Raw genomic sequence first — 15,041 nt, forward strand, 5'->3', positions numbered from 1 at the left:
ATGAAGCCAAGAGGAATAACATAATCATTGGAGTTCCAGAGGGACAAAAAGATAACCCTGATGAAGGAAAAACTGTCAAAGACATAATTGCTAAGACATTTCCAGAGCAGAAGACAACATATGACCAAATACAGCAGGCCCAAAGGGTATCAGTTAGAAGAAATTCAAATAAAAATACTGCAAGAAACGTCCTTATCAGAATGACATAAACCATATACAGAGATAAAATTCTGAAAGCAGCAATATCAAAGAAAGAAATTGCCTATAAAGGAGCATCCTTAAGATTTACACTGACTTACCTGATGAAACCCTCAAGGCCCGAAGACAGTGGTGGGATATAGTAAAAAAAAAAAAAACTCAATGAAATAAATGCCTCGCTAAAAATGCTTTATTCAGCTACTCTCATTCATAGTGGAAGAAACAACACGGTTTCACAGCAAACAACAACTCAGGACCTTCATACACTTAAAACCATCGTTACAAGAACAACTAAATGGCTTCTTTAAGACAAGACAAGGCCCTCAAATATAATAAACTTCACCAGAAAGATGAGACAAAACCCCATAACAATAATCTCTCTCAATGTCAGTAGGCTAAATGCACCAATTAAAAGACACAGAATGGCAGGGTGGATCAGAATATTGAAACCAACATTGTGCTGCCTGCAAGAAACACATCTGAACAGGCAGAGCAAACAAGGATTCAGAGTAAAAGACTGGAAAACAATCGTACAGGCCAACAACTCCACTAAAAAAAAACTAGGGTGGCCATTTTTGTGTCAGACCACATTAACTTCAGACTGAAGAAGGTCACAAGGGACAGTGAAGGTGATTTCTTATTGACCAAAGGATCTATAAGAACTTACACTCCTAAACATATAAGCATGTAATGAGGAACCAGCAAAATACTTTAAAAAATCACTCATAAACTTGAAGAAAGACACTGATAGCAACACAATATTAGTGGGAGACTTCAACACCACTTTATCACCTCTCAGTTAGATCAGCCAGACTCAAGCTTAGCAAAAACATACTTTATCTGAAGGAAGAAACGGATGGAAGGGGCTTGGTAGATATATACAAGACACTTCATCTTTAATAAGATTAATACACTTTCTTCTCAAGTGCATGGGACATTCTCCAAGATAGACCATATGCTGGGCCACAAAACATATGTCCATAATACATAGTAAGAAGGTAGAGATTGTAACAACGATCTTTTCAGACCATGATGTGTTGAAAATAGAAGTGAATGACACACACGAAAACAAAGTCAAAACAAACACCTAGAAATTGAATAGCTCACTATTGAAAAACAAGTGGCTTAGAAAGGGAATCAAAGTGGAAATCAAAAGACACCTGGAAACAAAATGAGAATGAAGACATGAGTGACCATGAGTTACCAAAACTTATGGGACACAGTAAAAGTTATGTTAAGAGGAAAGTTTATAGCTTCACAAGCATTCCTCAGGAAGGGAGAGTCCACATAAGTAACCTAACCTCACAGCTTAAGATATTGGAGAATGACCAACAAAAGGAGTACAACACACAGCAAGAGCTGTGTTAAGAGGAAAGTTTATAGCTCTACAAACATTCTTCAGGAAGGAGGAGTAAGCCCACATAAATAACCTAACCTCACAGCTTAAGAGCTTAGAGAAGGACCAAGAAAAGGAGCCCAATTCGAACAGGAGGAGGGAAATAATAAAACTCAGAGCAGAGATTAACGGCATGGAAACCCAAAAAAACAATCCGAAAGATCAATGAAACCAAGAGCTGGTTCTTCAAGAAAATAACAAGACCAATAAGCCTCTAGCAAAACTCACAAAGAAAGGAAGAGAGAAAACCCTAATAAACCGAATCAGAAATGAAAAGGGTGTCATTGTAACAGAACTACAGAAATTCAAAGGTTCCTCAGGGAGTACTTTGAGAAGCTTTATGCCACAGAACATGAAAACCTCGAGGAAATGGATAAATTCCTAGATTCCTATAGACTCCCAAGGCTGAACCAAGAAGACCTGGAACACCTGAACAGACCTATCACCATCAAGGAAATTGAAATGGCAATAAAATGTATCCACAAGCACAATAGTTCTGGCCCAGATGGATTCAATAGTGAATTCTTCCAAATCTTTAAAGAGTACATACTCCCAAACCTCTTTAAGCTTTTCCATGAAATTGAAATATCAAAACGCTTCCAGTTTCTACGAAGCAAATATGACCCTGATACCAAAAGCAGACAGAGATACTACAAAGAAAGAGAATTACAGACCAATATCCTTGATGAACGCAGATGCAAAGATCCTCAACAAACTATTAGCAAATAGAATCCAAAGACACATCAAAAAGATCATACACCATGACCAAGTAGGATTCATCCCAGGGATGTAAGGATGGTTTAACATTCGGAAATCGATTAAAATAATCCATCATGTCAACAAAAGAAAAGATAAAAAGCACATGATCATATCAATAGATTCAGAGAAATCATTTGACAAGATCCAGTACCTTTGCCAAAATGGGGATAGAGGGGACTTTCCTCAATATAGTTAAAGCTATCTAGCACAAGCATACAACAAGCATCATCCTCAATGGGGAAAAACTGAGAGCCTTCCCTCTAAGATCAGGGATGAGAAAAGAATGTCCACTCTCTCCACTGCTGTTCAATAGAGTATTGGAAGTACTAGCAACAGCAATTAGGCAAGAAAAAGATATTAGGGGCATCCAGGTAGGAAAGGAAGAAATCAAGCTCTCACTCTTTGCAGATGATATGATACTATACCTAGAGAAACCTAAAACCTCTAACAAGAAATTCCTAGAAAGAATAGACTTTTATAGTAAATTTGCAGGCTATGAAATCAATACCCAAAAGTCCATGGCTTTCCTATAAACAGTGAGAGAGAAGAATGTGTCATGAAAAAAAACCTATTCACAATTGTGCCCCAGAAAATTAAGTACTTAGGAATCAGCTTAACCAAGGAAGTAAAGGACTTGTACAAAGAAAACTACAAAACACAACTTCAGGAAATAAAAGAGGACATAAAAAACAGAAAGATATTCCCTGCTCATGGATCAGGAGAATTAACATTGTCAAAATGGCAATACTTCCCGAAGCACTATACAATTTCAATGCTATCCCTATAACAATACCCATGACATTCTTCAAAGAAATGAAGCAAACGCACCTGAAATTCATATGGAAAATAAGCCCCCACGAATAGCTAAAGCAATTCTTGGAAAAAAGAAAATTGGGGGGATCAATCTCCCTAACTTCAAACTCTACTACAAAGTAGTAATAATTAAAACAGCATGGTATTGGAACAAAGGCAGAGCTGCAGACCAATAGAACATGGTTAAATATACTGACATCTCCCCTAAAACATATGATTATATAATCTTTAATAAAGGAGCAAGAAATGTGAAGAGGAGTAAGGAAAGCATCTTTAACAAATTGTACTGGCAACACTGGATGGCTACATGCAAAAAAAATAGGCTTAGATCTCTGCCTAACACCATGTACAAAAGTAAGATCAAAATGGATTCAAGACCTCAACATCAGATCGGAATCCATAAGGTAAACTGAAGATAAAGTTGGCAAAACCCTCCATGACATTAAAGCTAATGATACCTTCAAAGATGCCACTGGTCAAACAAGTAAAAACTGAGATAGACAAATGGAACTATCTTAAACTAAGAATCTTCTGTAACTCAAAAGAACCAGTGAAAAATTACAGAGACAGTCTACAGAATGGGAAAGTATATTTGCCCAATACACATCTGTCAGGTTGATATCAAGGATATACAAAGTAGTGGTTGAACTCCACAAGAAGAAAACACCCAACTCCATCAGAAAATGGGACAATGAAATGAACAGAAATTTTCTCAAAGAAGATTTCCGAATGGCAAAAGGCACATGAGAAAATGCTCTACATAATTAATCATCAGTGAGATGCAGATCAAAACAACAATGAGATATCATCTCACACCACAGAACACATCCAAAAGAACAAAAGCAACCGATGCTGGCACAGATGTGGTGAGAAAGGGACCCTCCTTCACTGCTGGTGGGAATGCCGACTCGTTTCACCCTTTTGGAAAACAGTATGGACGATTCTCAAAAAATTAGAAATTGAGCTCCCATTTGACCCAGCAATACCACTCCTGGGAATATATCCCAGACAGGCAAAAAAGTATATTTGATGTGACATCTGCACTTGTTTGTTCATTGCAGCACTCTTTACAGTAGCCAGAATCTGGAAAAAACCTGAGTGACCGAGAACAGATGATTGAGTAAAGAAACTCTGGTACATCTACACAATAGAGTACTATGTAGCAGTTAGAAAAGATGAAGTCATGAAATTTACATACAAGTGGTACTACATAGAAAGTATCATGCTAAGCGAAATGAGTTAGAAAGAGAGGGACATACATAGAAAGATTACATTCATCTGGAGAACATAAAGTAATAAAATAGGAGACTAACACCCAAGAATAGCCGAGATAAATACCAGGAGGTTTATTCCATGGTTTGATGGCCAGCCACACATGCTAGGGAAAAAGGCAGCTCAGATAGAGAAAGGAGCACCAAATAAGGTTTTTGGGAGGATCCTCCCAAGATGGGAGAATCATGCTGTAAGTAGACTATAAACCGAACATGATTGCAGTCAATGCCTCTTTTGCAAACCACAGCACCCAAAAGGAGAGAGAGAATAAAGGGAATGCCCTACCACAGAGGGAAGGATACTGGGATCTGTGGTGATGTAAAATGGGTACTGGTGGATGTATGGGTATTTGTTCATTGTATAATTGAAACCCAAACACAAAATTTTGTAAGTCTACAACTTTATCTAATGGTGTTTCACTAATAAATTTTTTTAAAAAAATTTAAAAAATAAAAACAAAAAAAAAGAAAAAAGGAGTCCAACACAGGGAGGAGGATGGAAATAATAAAACTCAGAACAGAAATTAATGATATGAAAGACCCAAAAGCAATCCAAAATATCAAGGAAACCAGGAGATGATTCTTTGAGATAATAAACAAGATTGGTAAACATCCAGCGAGGCTCACAAAGAAAGAGAGAGGGAAAACCTTAAATAAACAGAATCAGAAATGAAAAGGGGGACATCACAACACAAACCACAGAAATTCGAAGAACCATCAGAGATTACTTTGAGAATCTTTATGGCACACAACAAGAAATGGAGGAAATGAGGAAATGGATAAATTCCTGGATTCCTAAAACCTCTTGAGGCTGAACCAAGAAGACCTGGAGTACCTATCACCATCATGAAAGTTGAAACGGTAATAAAAGACCCCCAAAACAAAGATCCTGGCCCAGGACTTACTCTCAATCTTTTCCAGATTTTCCAGGAAACTGAAGAATCAGAAACTCTTCCAAACAGTTTCAATGAAGCAAATATCACCCTGATACCAAAAGCTCAGGCTGGAGTGATAGCACAGTGGTAGGGTGTTTGCCTTGCACGCAGCCAACATGGCCAACCTGAGTTCGATGCCTCCACCTCTCGTGAAGAGCCCGGCAAGCTACTGAGAGTATCTCACCCGCACGGCAAATCCTGGCAAGCTTCCCGTGATGTATTTGATATGCCAAACACAGTAACAAATGTTACAATGGAGACATTACTGGGCCCGCTCGAGCAAATTGATGAACAATGGGAGGACAGTGACAGTGACCAAAAGCAGACAGAGATTTCACAAAGAAAGAGAATTACAGGCCAATATATCTGATGAACACAGATGCAAAGATCCTCAACAAAATTCTAGCAAACAAAATCCAATGACTCATCAGAAAGACCATACACCATGACCAAGTAGGATTCAACCCAAGGATGCAACGATGGCTTAACATTTGCAATTCAATCAACATAATCCGTATTATCAATAAAAGAGAAGATTAAAACCATATGATCATATTGATAGACTCAGAGAAAGCATCTGACAAGATCCAGCACCAATTTTTGATGAAAATTCTCACCAAAATGGGATTGAAGGAACTTTCCTCAATAGAGTCAAAGCCATTTACCACAAGCCCACGGCAAGATTTTCACTGGGGAAAATCTCAAAGCTTTCCCTCTAAGATCAGGGACAATACAAGGATGCCCACTCTCACCACTATTCAATATAATACTGGAAGTTCTTGCTATAGCAACAGGCAAGAAAAGTAGAGAGGCCCTCCCGTTGATCATCGATTTGCTCGAGCTGGCCCAGTAACGTCTCCATTGGAGACTTTGTTGTTACTGTGTCTGGCATATCGAATACTCTTGGTAGCTTGCCGGGCTCTCGGAGAGGGGTGGAGGAATCGAACTCGGGTCTGAATGTGAATTCAGATAGGAAAGGAAAAGGACAAGCTCTCACTATTTGTGAACGATATGATACTCATGATCACGATCATCCTGTTGTTCGTAGACTGCCTCAAGCAGGCACCAGTAACATCTCCTTCTTCCAAGCCCTGTGATTTTAAAAGAGCCATATTCAATGCTCTTTTAGGGTTAGGAGAATGAGACCCATCATTGTCACTGGTATTTGGCATATCAAGTATGACATGGGAAGTTTACCAGATTCTGCCATGCAGGCAGGATACTTTTGGTAGCCTGCCGGGTTCTCCAAAGGAAAACCAAGATAATAAGATGTTGCATGGCCACAAATGCAGCTGCGCACTTCCGGGAGCTGGGTTTTATAGTCTCTGCGTCTTGGCCATTGATGGGACCAACCTGGCGCCAGCAGCAGCTGGTGGTTGTGACACCTACCGACTGGAAGATGGGGGATCTGGGTGGAGAAGGCCCAGTCCCAATCTGAGCAGGGTTGGAGATCTCAGTCCCAGGACCCACATGCCTGGGTTCCTCTGCTTGCTCCTTCATGCATGAGGCTTGTCCGGACTTGTGGAAAGTGGTCTCAGCATGGCTATGGCTGGTCCTGGAGGTCTTCAGCTGCTGGGGCTCTGCTGGGGGGGGGGGAGGGAAACTCAACCAGCCCCTGTCCAAGGGGCCCCAGTGAGGACAGTCAGGCGCAGGGGCAGGAGATTTTTTAGAAAATTCTAAAGAATCCATAAACAAGTTCCTAAAAACAATAGGATTTTACAGTAAAATGGAAGTCTACAAAATCAACACCCCAAATTCCATGGCTTTCCTATATACAAGTAATGAAAGAGAAGAACAAGATATTAAAGAAAGAATCCCGTTCACAATAATACCACAGAAAATCAAGTACCTAGGGATCAGCAAAAATAAAGAGGTGAAGAACCTATACAAAGAAAATTACAAAACACTGCTTCAAGAAATAAAAGAGGATACTAGGAAATGGAAAAATATTCCTTGTTCATGGATAGGGAGGATTAACATTATCAAAATGGTAATATTCCCCAAAGCACTATACAGATTTAATGCAGTTCCTATCAGGATACCCATGAAATTTTTCAAAGAAATAAACAAAAAAAAGTCCTGAAATTCATATGGAACGGTAAACCCCTAAGAAAAGCTAAAGTTTCGGAGATAGCTGGAAGATGGTTGGCATTGCCTTCCCCAACTTAAACTGTACTACAAAGCAGTTGTAATGAAACCAGCATGGTATTGGGCTAGAAACAGACCCACAGACTAATGGAACAGAGTTGAATATTTTGTTACATAGTCTCACATATATGATCACTTAATTTTTGATAAAAAGGAAGAAATGTGAAGTGGACCAAGGAAAGCCTCTTCAACAAGTCTGCTAGAAAAAGCAGACCACTACCTGCAAAAATAAAATAAACTGTCCTCATCTAATGCCAGACACAGAAGTCAGAACTAAGTGGATTAAAGACCTCAATATCATACCTCAATCCATAAGACAGATGGAGGAAAATGTAGGCAGAACTTTCCATGATATAGAAGCTTAAAGCATCTTTAAGGATTAAACCATGGGAACACCTGCATGGACAATTAGAGGCCACCCTAAAAACCCCTATCCCTCTCGGAGAGCTTGGCAAGCTACTGAGAGTGTTACGCCTACATGGTAGATCCTGGCAAATATCCGTGCTATATTCAATATGTCCAAACCAGTAAGTAAAATGGGTCTCATTCCCCTGACCTGAAAGAGCCACTAGTATGGCAGTGTTAAGAAGAATGAGGAAAGAGAGGCTGATAAAATCTCAGGGCTGACCTAGGCTGCCAAAACGAAGCAAGACAAAAATGATTGTCTGTAGTTTCAATGCACGTATGCTGGAATTGGATGCATCCATCGAGGACCTAATGGTGCAAGAGTGAAAGATCAAGTACAACATCATTGGTATGACTGAGATGAGAAGGCATCAATTATATCATGCCATTTTCGTCACTGGGAAAGAACTCTTCCTTGGAACATGTGACAAAAGAGGCGTTAGTGGTGTCAGTGTCCTTGTCAACATGAAAGTGGCCATAAACATTGATTCATTCAAATGCCTAACAACCTGAATCAGATGATTGCACTTGAATAGATGTGCCTCACTGCCAGCAGTTTCTATCTTTGTTGTCTACGCACCAACATCCAATTATAATAAAGGAGAAATTGAGAAGTTCTACATGGAGCTAGAGAAGTTCTATAAAGAAGACCACACCTTATACAAGAACATTGTTGGTGATTTTAATGCCAAGATAGGACCGTGAAGATCAGCCGAAGAACTCCACATCAGGACCCATGGCATAGAATGGAACAAACAGGGTGAGAGATTGTCTGAGTTCACCATGTCTACCAAGACCATCCATTGTAACTCACAATTCCAGAAGGCCTAATCTAAAAGTTGGACATAGGAGTCTCCCATTAGGTGGATCCACAAGGAAATTGACCACCTTATATTCATTCGACAACCATGCAAACAAGCTGGTTTCTGAAAAGGATTTAGCACAATCAACTATATCCACAGGATAATCAAGCTCATTGAGGTTTCTCAGGAGTTCAAGATGCCTCTCTGTCTAACATTCATTGATTTAAAAAAAGGCCTTTGATTCTGTTGAGAGTCAAGCAGTCATCGAGGCCCTAGCCAAACAAGGCGTTCAATGTCAATACATCAGGATCCTCCATGAGCTGTATTGCCGATTACCAGGATCTGACCATTTACAGGGAGGTGATTATTGACGTCAAGAGAGGGGTTTGGCAGGGTGATACTATTTCACCAAAACTCTTCAGTGCCACCCTCGAGAACATCACATGACGACTGAAATAAGAAGGAATGGGAGTGAAGATAGATGGTTGGCAACTACACCACCTCTGCTTCACTGATGACATCGTTCTTATAACACCAAACATCAGCCAAGCGGCACAAATGCTGGCCAACTTCGACCGTGAGTGTGGAAATGTCAGACTACAGCTGAATCTCACCAAAACAATGTTTATGAGAAACAGTCTCATTACTGATGTTCCATTCACTCCAATAGGATTAACATCTTCAAATGCAACATTTATGTGTCCCTAGGTCGAGAAGTCAACATGACGAATGACCTGGCACCTGAGTTGTGCAGGAGGAAGACAGCGACTTAGAACACCTTCAAGAACGTTGAAGAAATAGCTAAGAGGACAAAGAACCTCCGGTTCCTGACATATCTCTTCGATTCCGCTGTACTTCCTGCATTAACATACGCCTCAGAGACCTGGGCTCTATGAAAACAGGATGAGAACACTATTAGGATCTCCCAAAGTGGAATCAAAAGAGCTATGCTTGGAGTATCATGCTTCACTCAAATGAGAGAAAGAAACTGGAATCCTTCAGCAGTCAAGAATCAGTGTCACTCTCTTGTTTGCCAAGGCATCGAAAATCAGATGGGCTGGACACATAATGAGATTTGGACATGACTGCTGGACTAAAGCTGTTACTGACTGGATTCCATGGGATGTCAAAAGATCGTGTGGCCACCCACCTATGAGATGATCAGGCTTCTTCATCTAGACCCTGAACGAGACTTCTTCATCAAGACCCTGAATGATCGGTTTGAGGCTCTTTGTGTTCCTAGAATGAGCAGACGCCATTTGGCTACATTAGCACACTACAGGGACAAATTGAGATGTTACTGTTACCCACTCAAGCAAATTGATGAGTAACGGGATATCAAGTGATCAAGGATGAAACACCACTGACCAAGAGAGTGGAAACAAACATATGCAGGTGAAACTGCATCAAACTAAGAAGTTTCTGCACCTCAAAGGAAACAGTGACAAAATACAGAGAGAGCTTAATGAATGGGGAAGAAAATTTACCCTATATCCGTCTGATAAAGGGTTAACATCCATAATATACAAGACACAAGTAGAATTGTATAGGAAAATACTCCCAACCCCATCAAAAAATGGGGAGAAGAAATGAACAGAAGCTTTCTCAATATAGAAATATAAATCGTCAAAATGCACATTGAAAATGCTCCACATCTCTAATTATCAGGGAGATGAAAATCAAAACAACAATGAGATATCATCTCACACCAAAGCGACTGGAACATATTCAAAAGAACAAAAGCAACCAGTGTTGGCATGGATGTGGGGAAAAAGGAATGCTCCTTCACTGTTGGTGGGAATGCCGACTGGTCTAGACTTTTTGGAAAACAATATGAGCAATCCATTTCTTAAAAAAATAGAAATTGGAAATGTGACCCTGCATAATCACTTCTGGGAATATATCTCAGGGGTTCATGAAATCACAGTAGAAATGATATCTGCACCCGTATGTTCATTGCAGCACTGTTTACAATAGCCACAATAACCAGAGTGCCTGAGAACTGACTACTTAAAGAAACTGGTTAAAGAAACTGGTTAAAGAAACTTTGGTACATCTACACAATGAAATACTATGCAGCAATTAGGAGAGATAAAGTCATGAAATTTGCTTATAAGTGGAGGGACATGGAGAGTATCCAGCTAAGAGAATTGAGTCAGAAAGAGAGGAACAGACATAGAATGGCTGCATTCATTTGTTCAATATAAAATAACATATTATGAGACTGACACCCAAGGACAGTAGACACAAGGGCCAGGAATATTGTCGTATAGTTGGAAGCCTGTATCATGAGCTGGCAGAGAAGGCAGCTGGAATAGAGAGGGGATCACCAAGACAATGATGATTGGAAGAATCATTCGGGACAGGAGACATGTGCTGAAATTAAATAAGGGACCAGGCAAGATAACTTCTCTGTATCTATATTGCAAATCATAATTCCCAAAAGTAAAGAGAGAGTATGGGGGAAATTTTCTGCCATAGAGGGAGGGGTGGGATGGGAGGGGGCAGATACTAGGCAGAGCGGTGGTGGAAAATGTGCTCTGGTGGAGGGATGGGTGTTTGATCATTGTATGACTAAAACTCAAACATGAAAGCTTTGTAACTATCTCATGGTGATGCAATAAATAAATAAATAAATAGTAATTAGATATTTTATAAATAATCTGAAAATTAAATATATTAAAAGGCCCTCCCGTTGATCGTCGATTTGCTCGAGCGGGCCCAGTAATGTCTCCATTGGAGACTTTGTTCTTACTGTGTTTGGCATATTGAATACTCTCGGTAGCTTGCTGGGCTCTCCGAGAGGGGCGGAGGAATCGCACTTGAGTCGGCCATGTTGGCCGCTTGTAAGGAGTACGCCCTACCGCTGTGCTTTCGCTCCAGCCCTTAAATATATTCTTAAATATATTATTTAAGAATAAATGGCACTAAATGTAACAGTTTTGTCAGTGTGCAGTAGGATACTTGCATTTTTTGTTGTTTTCCTTATTTCAGTGAAAAAGTTGATGGTAATAAAATATAAGTCATTACTAAGATTATTGTTTTGAAGCAATTAAAAGTTCTAATAGTATTTCCTGCTCTTTGGGACTCAAGTAGGTATAAAATAAGAATATCCTTGAATAATGATTTACCCTCTAGAAAAATTTTCCCTTTATGGTCCAAACTATTAGCTGAATTATCAGCAAGTGGTGCTTTCAAAACAGGTTTTACAATAGAGTTCAAATGCACATAATTTTATAATCATTTCTACTGATTTTACCTCTGTGTAACTTTGTATTGTATACTAAGAACGAATGTGTTCTTCATTCTTAGGTTTTACTAACCATAAAATCTTAGTTCAAAGCAAAATAATATATATAATAATACCAATTATATTTATTGGTGGGGCTGGAATGATAGCACAGCGGTAGGGCGTTTGCCTTGCACGCAGCCAGCCAGGTAGAGCTGGGTTTGATTCCTCTGCCTCAGAGAGCCCAGCAAGCTACTGAGAGTATCTTGCCTGCACAGCAAAGCCTGGCAAACTACCCGTGAGGTATTCAATATGCCAAACACAGTTACAAGTTTCAAAATGGAGAAGTTACTGGGCTGGCTCGAGAAAATCAATGAACAACTGGAGAACAGTTACAGTGACAGTGATTTATTGGTGATGAGGGAGATTAATAAAGAATATAAGGGGGCTGGAGCGATAGCACAGCAGGTAGGGCGTTTGCCTTGCACACGGCTGACCCGAGTTCTATTCCCTGCATCCCATATGGTCCCTTGAGCTCCACCAGGGGTAATTCCTGAGTGTAGAACCAAGAGTGACCCCTGTGCATCACCAGGTGTGAACCAAAAAAGAAAAAAAAGTACAAATGCTAAACTATTCATAAAAAGTAATACATGATCTGTTAATTATAGAATTTAAAATTTATAGTGTTCAATTCTCTTGCTGAAAATATAGTTTTAATGAATATTGGTAATGAAACAATTAAAATATTTTGTTCATAAAAATTCTTAGCAGCCGTTCTTGGCAAAATATTTTTTTTGGAGAAAAAACATATGGCAAAATTTTATGAAAAATAATTGTTGCCAAGCAATATTCTTATGCTTAATATGTTGATTAATGTTTGTTGGAGCGATAGCACAGCGGTAGGGCGTTCGCCTTACAAGTGGCCAACATAGCCGACCCGAGTTCGATTCCTCCGCCCCTCTCGGAGAGCCCGGCAAGCTACCAAGAGTATCTCGCCCGCACGGAAGAGCCTGGCAAGCTCCCCATGACGTATTCGATATGCCAGACACAGTAACAACAAAGTCTCCAATGGAGACGTTACTGGGCCCGTTCGAGTAAATCGATGATCAACGGGAGGGCCTTGTTTTTCTCTCTATTACAATATGGGGTGTCATGGAAGCAGAAGGACCTTATATTTTACCTTTAAAAAAATAGAAACATTAAGATTGGTAAAATTTTCATACTATAGCTCCAGACATGAATTTTTAGAGCTCTCCCTCATTTACGTTATCTTTACAATAATACCCAGATCTGATTTAGAGAAATCACCCAATACAGGTTAAATTACTAATCCAGTTCTGGTTGTCCTCTACTGTGTGGACGGGGCCAGGACGATGGAAATCCTGTTGTTAGGCTTGAAATCTTGAACATTGTGCAATTCTGTATCCAATGTATCCAATGAGTAGGAACATTTCATTCTGACAGAGAGAACCTACAGAATAACTGAGTTATTCTTGTTGTTACGCTGGATTTTATCAACTATCCATGTCGTCCTTTAATGGGGGAGGGAATAGCACCTCCCAAGTTGTGCAAAGAGGAAGCTAGGACTATTCCAGGTGATATTGACCTGCGGTACTAAGGTTTGCAGACGCTCAGGTACTCAGGTGCTGGACACCTCTAGGGTTACTCTAGCTTGGCATGGCATTGACTACTGTTAGCACAAAAATGTCCATCCCAAAGCCAAAGTCTCTCCTCTTATACATGCACTACATCACTCATCCTTCCAGGTCCATGTACAACTTCCAGTTTGAGACATCCAGAGTCCTGGCCCTTGCTGTGTGCTTGCCTACAGTGTACAGTGGCCTCTTCTTGTCCACATATCAGTCTATCACTGCTCTGATATCTTATCATAGAATCTCTTTAGGACTATCCCCCAGAGGTTATCTGAGCATAAGAGACTGCCTGATCCTGCTGTCTGTGAGGATTGGCATGGGTAGAGAGTTGAGAGAGGGAAGATAAACAGAGACAGAGACAGAGAAAAAGACACAGAGGAACAGAGAGAGATAGACACAGAGACAGATCTAGCTCCAGACTGGTGGGAGAAATTTAAATGGCCAACTAAAACAAATTAACCTGGCGCTCCACCCATCCTTTCCCTCTGAATCATTGTCAGGCATCATACCCTAATTGATATTGCATGCCTTGCACGCACTCTAACTGCTGCACAACCTCCCTAAATTTTAAATTTTAAATTACAATTTAAAATTGCAATTGTAAATTACAATTTTACACTTGCCCTTTTAATAAAGTGCTCTCATATGTTACACAATGCAGTTCTCTGTTGCATTTTATTAAATTATCATAAATAATAAAGGTGGTGTTATTAAAAAAACACCAAACATCAGCCAAGCGGCACAAATGCTGGCCGACTTTGACCGTGAGTGTGGAAAGGTAGGACTACAGCTGAATCTTAAGAAGACAATGTTTATGAGAAACAGCCTTGTTCCTGACACCCCATTCGCTCTCAATGGAACGACCATCTCCGAATGCAACAGCTATGTGTACCTAGGTCGAGAGGTCAACATGAGAAATGACCTGGCACCCGAGCTGCGCAGGAGGAAGAGAGCGGCTTGGAACGCCCTCAAGAACGTCGAAGAAATAGCTAAGAGGACGAAGAACCTCCGGCTCCGGGCACATCTCTTTGATTCCACTGTTCTTCCTGCATTAACATATGCCTCAGAGACCTGGGCCCTACGCAAACAAGATGAGAACGCTATTCAGGTCTCCCAAAGAAGAATAGAAAGAGCTATGCTTGGAATATCACGTTTCACTCAAATGAGAGAACGAATCCGGAGTTCTGATATCCGTAGACGATCAAGGATCAGGGATGCTGTCTCATTTGCCAAGGTGTCGAAAATCAGATGGGCTGGTCACGTAATGAGATTTAAAGACGACCGTTGGACTAGAGCTGTTACTGATTGGATTCCACGGGATGTCAAGAGACCGCGTGGCCGCCCACCTACCAGATGGTCAGACTTCTTCGTCAAGATCATGAACGATCGGTTTGAGGCCCTTCATGTTCCCAGAGCGAACAGATGCCATTGG

Source organism: Sorex fumeus, unplaced genomic scaffold (assembly GCF_029834395.1).
Source record: "Sorex fumeus unplaced genomic scaffold, SorFum_2.1 ptg000128l, whole genome shotgun sequence".
Classification (NCBI taxonomy): Eukaryota; Metazoa; Chordata; class Mammalia; order Eulipotyphla; family Soricidae; genus Sorex; species Sorex fumeus.